The 8,858-nt window shown below is 35.7% G+C and overlaps 1 pseudogene; it reads left to right on the top strand.

The window, feature by feature from the left end:
* Positions 1 to 6,011: 6,011 nt before the first annotated feature.
* Positions 6,012 to 6,109, top strand: LOC138831305 (U6 spliceosomal RNA; annotated as a pseudogene).
* The last annotated feature ends 2,749 nt before the right edge of the window (positions 6,110 to 8,858 follow it).

Below are 8,858 nucleotides of genomic sequence, written 5' to 3'. Positions count from 1 at the left end.
ACAACATAGAAATAATCTTATAAATGCGTTTGAAACAAAAGCATGAAAGAAAAAAACATTTAAATACATATCTTAGGTTTCATTTTCCTAAGATTCCATGATTATCTGAACTTTTATAGTAATTTTTAAATTCTATCTATGTATCTATCTATCTATCTGTCTGTCTGTCTGTCTGTCTATCTAATTATCTAGCTATCTATGTATCATCTATCACTTGTTTCTGCAGAGACCCTTAGCTATAATAACTTTGAATATCACAGGATCTCTTGAGATTTAAATGAATTTGATGTATCTTAATCCATTTATATTTATTGATGTGCTTATTTTGTAGTCTTTGCACACTTCACGTCCTTTACTTGCTCCTGAATCCCCATGACACAATGTTAGTACTTTTTTACTTCTTGAGCTGGTCCGAGGGCGTGAACTCAGGGCCTGAGCATTGTCCTTGAGCATTTTTGCTCAAGGCTAGCACTCTACCACTTGAGCCACAGCACCATTTCTTGTTTTTTGGTGATGTTAATTGGAGGTAAATGTGACATGGATTTTTCTGGTGTGTGTGTGTGTGAGTGTGTGTGTGTGTGTGTGTGTGTGTGTGTGTGTGTGTGTGTGTGTGTGTGTGTGTGTGTGTGTGTGTGTGTGTGTGTATGTAATGGATATTTTCTGTCTGGGTGGGCTAGCTTATAACCATGATCCTTGGATCTCAACTTGATGAGTAGTAAGGGTTACAGACATGAGCTACTTCAGTCAGGTTTGATGTCAGTAATCTTTGATAACTTCTTTGCTATTTGGCAAGAAAATATCTTCCAGGTTTAGTTTTTATGTTTCCTTCTCGTCACCAGACTTAAGGGGAAAATAAAAATACTGATTTTTTTTTTAGGTTAGAATGTGAACTTGAGTTTCTTCATTATTATTAACTACAGGACTTCAAAAAGCACTGGTTCTGGATCCCAGTCTGTACTACACAGGAACATATCTACCTTGGGCCATATCCACCTTCACTAGCAATATTTAAGGAGCTGGTTTAAGCCACTTGACCAACCTTAAGTGTTATAATTTTTATTGTAATACATTGTAGTGCAACTCTACTCTCTGCAAGAGATAAACTCAGTACATAGATTCTGTCCTATAAATGCCACTTTGACAAATGACATTACTTTTCTTTTTATGTTTATGTTTATTTTATATTTTATTTTTAGTGTATTTTTAGTATGTTAAAGTAGTTGTGTTAAGGAATTGCCGTTCAACAAAGCAATATATGAGTACAATGCATCTTGATTAATATTATCCATTTCATCATTTCCCCCATCCCTCCCAATTTCACCCCTTTCTCAGTTTTGTAAGATAAACATTGAATTTTATGACTGCATTCTTCCCTGTTCTTCATTTGTCTAGCTCCCTTTCTTTGATCCTTTTCACTTTTGAATACTCGTTTCCTGTTGTTTATTTTGTTGGACTGTGAGTCAGCCTTTCTTAGCAATTACACTCTGAGTTCATTCCTGATTCTACCAGATTTTGGCTGATACATTTGTGTATATTTGCATAACATTGAAGATGTTTACTTATATTTATAAATGAATTCTAGCTTTCATATATGAGAGAAAACATACATCTTTGACTCCCTGAGCCTGATTTCTTTTAGTATGATATTTTCTAGGTCTTTCCATTTTTTTGCAAATGATACAATATTATTCTTTCTAAAGGATAAGTAAAATTTAGTTATATAAATTTCTTTACCCATTCATCTATTGAGGGCCACCTGGGCTGATTCCATACCTTGGCTGTGGTGAACAGTGCTGCAATAAACATGGTTGTGCAAGTGACTTTACTGTATCCTAGTTTGTAATCTTTAAGAATAGAATTGCTGGATTTTACTGTAGTTCTTTGAGGATCTTCCATATTGTTTTCCAGTGTAGTTGAAAAAGTTTACACTCTTACTAACATTGTACTAGAGTTACTATTCACTCACATCCATACTAGAATCTGTTATTATCTGTATTATTGATGATGTCCAACTACTAATAACAGGCTGGTCTATGGGTCTTCATCTTCCTGCCTCTACCTCCAGAGTTGGGATTTCAGGTGAGTGCCATCATGCCCAAATTGTTTCCTATTTTAGAACTGTCAGGTTTCTTTTTTCTTCTTTTTTTTATTGTGAAAATATTGTACAGAAGGGTTACAATTAATGAGTACATTTCTTATCAAGCATTGTAGCCTCCTCCTTTGTTTCCCCTTCCCAGCCCTTCCCATCCTCCTCCCGCCCCCGCAATCCTCCCCACGCTGCCCCCCCACCAAAGTTGTAAAGTTCGTTTTCGACATAACGACTTGTACATCTCATTGTTGCAATGGGTCCACCTGTATCCCTATTTAAATGATTTGTTTTTCCCCTTCCCCTCCACTAATTATACCAACAGCAAATACAGTGAAAGCAGGGATTATACTGTGGGGGACGGACATACAAAGCAACAAAGAAATAATCTTATGAATGTGTTAGTAACAATCACATGAAAGAAAAAAATTTGAATACATATCTTAGGGTTCATTTTCCTAACATCACCTTATCTGACCTTTTCTGCTTGACTCATACATATACTAGATATTGGAAATAAGGTAAACCATGGAACCTATGTTTCTTTGGGCTTGGCTTACTTCACTTAATATAATTTTTTCCAAGTCTTTCCATTTCCTAACAAATTGGGCAATGTCATTCTTTCTGATGGAGGCATAGAATTCCATTGTGTATATATACACCGCATTTTCTTGATCTATTCATCTACTGAGAGGCATCTGGGTTTGTTCCATATGTCAGCTATGGTAAATAATGCTGCAATAAACATAGTCGTGCTGGTAGCTTTAGTGTGGTCTTGTTTGTAAATATTTGGGTAAATGCCCAAAAGTGGGATTGCTGGGTCATAGGGGAGCTCTATGTGGAGTCTTTTGAGGAACCTCCATACTGCTTTCCAAAGTGGTTGAACAAGTTTACACCCCCACCAAAAATGTAGTAAGGTTCCCTTCTGTCCACATCCCCTCCAGCCTCTGTTGTTATTAGAGTAGATCTGTCAGGTTTCTCTGCACATGTATTTTCCCATAATCAGTGATAGGTATCATCATTAGTTTTGCTGGTCTTGGGCTTTAACGTAGGACCTGGGTGCTTTCCCTGAGATTATTTTACTTGAGGCTAGCACTACATCATTTGGACCCATAGCTGTTGGGAGCCGACAGTAAAACTCCAAGGTCATCTTGACCCTTGTGCTCACTTGAAGGCACATACAAGGACCTGGCTTTCATGAATAACACCAGGTGTCCGGGTTTGCCTTGCTATGTCTGTAGAATTTTCTTTACTTTCTATCAGTTGACCTTGTCTTGTTTCTTTCTGCACCCTTGTTTTTATTAAAGACTTTTCTTGCTTTTCTGCACTATGGTGACCTTAGGTTACCTCTTGACTTCTAATAGTATAAATAAGGAGAGTTAAAAATAAACGGGGCTGCAGTCTTGAGCTGCAGACCTCCCAACCCCATCCTTTGTCTTATGTCTTTATTTTTCCGTCCTCGCCCCCTAAATCAGGAGTTCCTTTCGTTGCCGGCTAGTTCCGGCACATAGCACCAATTCCGGTAGTTAATTGGAAATTAAAATCTCACAGGCTTTCCTGCTCATGCTGGCTTTGAACCATGATCCTCAGATATCAGCCCCTTGAGTAGCCAGGATTACAGGTGTGAGCCACCAGTGCCTGCCTGATATCATCATTTTTAAATGTATGCTTCTCAAAAGTATGATAAAGTGCTAACCTAGTATCTCAGACTATGTCCTTCTTTGGAAGTAGTATTACTTAAAATTAACATGAGAGTAGAGTGGTACATTTATCAGAAATGATCAGCATCCTTAAAAGGAAAGAGACAAATAAAGTGATACATGCAGAGAGAAGATACTAGAAGAAGATATCAGAGTGGTAAAGTGCAAGACAAGGAATGTGAAAAGTTCATGGCCACCACAAAAGCTAGAAATAAGCAGGAGGAGCAAAGTTCTGCTGACACCTTTGACTTCAGCCTTCTAATCTCCAAAACTGTGAGAGTGTTCATTTTTCTGTGTGTGTGCTGCAAGCTGCTCACTTTGTTATCCTTTGTTACAGTGACATTCAACACCAAATATAACCATCTTTACCAGTGATGTACTCTATGAACCAGTTTAATTATATAATAATAGAGGATTTTTTTTTGGTCATGAGTCTTGAACTCTGGGCTTGGATGCTGTCCTTGAGCTTTTCAGCTCAAGGCTAGTGCTCTATCAGTTGAACCACAGCACCACTTTGGTTCTCTGGTGGTTAATTGGAGATAAGAGTATCACAGACTTTCCTGTCTGGACTGGTTTTGAACCATGAATCTCAGATCTCAGCCTCCTGAGTAGCTAGGATTACAGACGTAGCTAGGATTACAGACAAGAGCCACCAGCACCTGGCTAATAGAGGATTTTTAAAAGGTAAATTTAATGTAGATTTCTTTTTGATTTTGTTGTTGCTTTTCAAATTGGAAAATAGTTTTTTGTTTTTGTTTTTTTTGGTCAGTCGTGGGGCTTAAAATCTGGGCCTGGGTGCTGTCCCTCAGCTCTTCAGCTCAAGGTGAGCGCTCTACCACTTGAGCTACAGCACCTTTTCCAGTTTTCTGGTGGTTATTGGAGATAGGAGTCTCACGGTCTTTCCTGCCTGGGCTGGCTTGAATCGGTACATACATTTCAATTGTTTGCAAAGTTGGGCATTTTCAGTTGTTGCAAAGTCTTTTTTGGTCTAGATTATTTCTCTTTGCCTCTGTCTTTTTGTCTTTGCAGTGAAATTTTAATAACTTGCAATGCTGTATATTTAGTGGAGTATTACATACAGTTCAGTTTATTGTGCTTACTTGTGACAAAATATAAACCCATTTTACTCATGTTGATGTTGTTGAGATGCATTTTTATTTTACTCCAGCATATTTATAATCTTGTGTCTCTAGCGGTCAGTGTGGCTTAAAGAAATTTTGTTCTGCTTCATTTCAGACTACATTGAATTAACATTTAGTTCAAAGCACCTTAATCACTGTGATGATAAAAATAATGGCCAAGGGAACAGAAGTCAATTAAAATGACAACTTCTACAAACATTATCTTATACAATGATATTGATTTTGGTACATAGAAATTTTGACTGAGCCCATGGACTTTAATATTCTTGGAAATATTTGAAGTATTTTTCCCTTTATCATGGAAATTGTTACCACTTTTGTTTAAAAAATACATGAATTATTCTTCTAGTTTCCTTTTAGAAATAGATTTGTGCCTCTATTCAATGCTATTCAGATAGACACCTCTGACAAGCCATATTATTTCTTCATGAAGTTGATTTGATGCAATTATATGTATGTTTCCATATTTATGTTGTGTTTAAAGAAGAGGCATTATGAAATTCTTGGGATGTATAGACTTGTCATGGTTTAACTAGGATGCTATTGAAAAGTCTATCATAGCTCTGTCACAACTATCTGCTTTAATATCCACCACACTTTTAAGACTTCTTTAGCTCTCTAATTTCTTCTTCTTCATCTCTTTCTGTCTTGATTTATTGGGATAATATAAAGGTGAATTGCTGATAAAATTGTAGATTTGGTTAGAATTCTTAGATGACTTCATTTATTAAATACTCTTCAATGAACACATGGTAATGGTAGGAAGAGAGGAAAGAAGACAAGTTTATATTATTTTAGGGATGGGCATCAGCAAAGTGAACAAGTGCTCCCAGGGGCCACAGCATGAACAATTTCGCATTTATTTATTCTCTTGTAAACTATAATCAAATATATGTTAGTAATTACATTAATATATAACAATGTAATATATAATATGGAATAATTACATTTGTTAGAGATTGTATTTATTTGATTGTATATGTTGTAGAATCCATTGCTGCATATTGTAGAAACAGTAAAGAAGGGCTGACTAGAGCATCAACATGCTGAAGGCAATAGAAAGCAATATCAACTACTTGCTACAGCAACATATACTGTATACTAAGATCAAAATGATGCAGAGATTAGCATGTCTCCTGTATAAGGATGACAAACAAATTGCTAAAGCATTTCATATTTTAAAATATTGCAAGTGTATATCTATATGGCAAGGAAAGGAATAATAAAATGTGTAGAGCCAAACTCTCTATTTCTAGAAGTCTGGGACCACTTAGAATATGAAGAAATGCCTATATATACTTTAATAGCTCCTAAGAGATTATTGTTTGTCTCCTTAGTCCATATGTAAGGAACTCATTTAGTGTGCAGAGCAGTTTTGTAGTTGTAGGAGATATTGTGAGATATTTAACAGAGTCCAGTTCAGAGTTTGATGCAGCATATCAGGAAGGTTCTAGAAAATACTAGAAATATGCAGAGGAGGAAGGAGCTGGAGTGATAGGAAAATAGTTAAAGGAAAGCTATTTTTCAGATCCAGTATCCTTTGAGTTCACACCTTACTTTGATTTTTATGTGTAGCCATGTAAAAGAGTTCTAGCCATGTAATATTGTCAGTCCCATGATATGTGCTATTTTCAGGCCTCATCTACAAAACTCTCCTAATCATTATCCTTTCTCTTCTTGCACTAGTGACACTGGAAGCCAAATATCAAAGTTAAGCAGAATCCGTGGCAGAATCTGTATTCCTACATCAAGAGAAGAGCTGCTTGACTATCATGAATACCTAATTTGGACTTTAGGAGAGAAGAAACAAACTTTTGTCAAGCCACTGATTTTTTAGTTTTGTTCTTCAAATCACTGTTATTATCATTATTATCTTTTTATTAATTTTGGTTTATTAGTCAAAACAATATACCTTTCTAAAATAAAACTCAGTATATCATGTTAACTGTCATGAGAAGATGAAAAGAAAAAACGTCCCCACCCTCACTTCCCCACCTTATCCAAGCTGATGTCATAGTTGAGAATAGAATTGTAGTTACTAGAAGTTGGGGAGAATAAGGAGAATGTGACCATAGAGGAAGGCTCAACAGTAAGTACCAACTTACAGTTAGGATCAAGAAATTCTGATGTGCCATTATGGAGATAGGTGATTTAGATGATGAGAATTTATTGGTTATTCCCTGAAACTAGAAGAAAATAGTCTGAAAATTTTCAGCAGAATAAAATGTTTGTTTTTCTGCCACAGAAGCATATGTTTAAGTAATAGAGAACAAGAGTCTGGAAAGTAGGGTGCAGCAAAATATAGACAGTAAAGACGTCCTGGAGTCAGAATATAATACAACTGGTTAAACTATAATATTGAGCAAAAGGATCAAAAAGTTAGTTGTCTCAGTTTATAGAGCCTGAAGTAAACCTACTGAAGTGTAAAGGTAAGGAGAGTGGTAATATGTCTTAGGATAAGAAAGATTTGTTATTGTTTCTGCATTGGTGGAAGTGACAATGGATGGGGTGGGAAAATTGTGGTTGAGGTCAGAGTGGAGGCAGAGATTTCTTTCCAGGAGAGGCTAGTTGAACACGTGAGCTGGTGGTGCTGGTGATAAAGGAATAGGCTGAAAAAAATGAGCCACGGGAATGTTGATGACTGTGGGAGCACTGAGGAAAGGGAGAAGCTGGAGATAACTTTTAGGTCTATACTTTAGAGCAGTGAGTGTTCCTTTGCCACATGAGTTTGAGGCATACAGAAAAGGAAAGAAATTACCATAGTATCTAATATGTTCTACAAAGATAAAAAGAACAGTTAACATCAAACTACAGCAGCATTCCTCATGTTCACAAATCCATTTTGTCTTCCTAGGTACATAAACTATATTTTCAATCCTTTCTTGGAGCAAGGTAAAATAATATGGTTAAATTCTAGACAACAGCACATAGTTGTAAATGGTATATGCAATTTCCAGCTCAATCCATAAAATCCTGTATTTTATTCCCCAGCATCTGTTCTGTGGCAACCTTGGAAACTACATATTCCAAATGTTAAACTGCAATATGGAAGAATCCTGTCTCTGTAAGTCACCATTTAGATGAATGAGAGCTTTCCTGAATAGCTATGCAACCAACTGAACTATGACTTAAAGTACAAATTAATATTTATTGTTTTAACCATAATGAACATAGTGTGTATTTAACCAGAATAGCCAATGACACAAATACTTTGTTATTAAGCAACTTTAAGTTTAATGTAGCATCTGTTTAATGGATGGGCTAGCCCTAAAATCAAACTTCATTCATACTCTGGTGGAATAACCCGTGATATCACAGGTTATTGTTCCAATAGGATTTTAGAACCTTTTCCTGTTTATTCTCCTATTTTTCAATCTTAGTTGGTAAATTCTGGTGGTTAGATTTTAAAATAGAAAACTTGATGGTGTATTTTGTCTATTACTTTCTTATTTGAAAAAAATCCTTTAACTGGTAAAAGAGGCTTAAAGTATAGATCTTATTTTACAATATCTTGTCTGATATACTGCTTGGTGTGTTAACAAATATAGTTTAGAGCCTCTCTTATTTTTTCTTTATTTGACAGCCAGTAAGATTTCTGGTACTGTTACATTTATGACTTCATAAATTGGAAATGTGGTCAGAAAGAGAAAACCATTATCACTTAGGAACTCATTCTGCAACAAGATTTTTACCCAAGATTTCATTGGAATTATGGTCTATATGTAGAATCTACCTTGATGGTTTAATGTTGAAATCTGAAGTGAAAGAATTAACTCTGAATGTACTTTTGAAACCTCATTATTTTCATCATAGATTGAGTAATAACAGGCAACATTCTGATTATAGAAACTAGGTAGAAATGATCTCTGTAAACTAAATTGCTAACCTTAGTTTATTTCACTTAGTGTATCCATTGAATGAAATTTTGGT

Source organism: Dipodomys merriami, unplaced genomic scaffold (assembly GCF_024711535.1).
Source record: "Dipodomys merriami isolate MVZ:Mamm:240054 unplaced genomic scaffold, mDipMer1.0.p SCAF_1912, whole genome shotgun sequence".
NCBI classification, from domain to species: Eukaryota; Metazoa; Chordata; class Mammalia; order Rodentia; family Heteromyidae; genus Dipodomys; species Dipodomys merriami.
The sequence above is the reverse complement of the archived record's forward strand: the minus strand, read 5'-3'. Positions and strand labels throughout refer to the sequence as shown.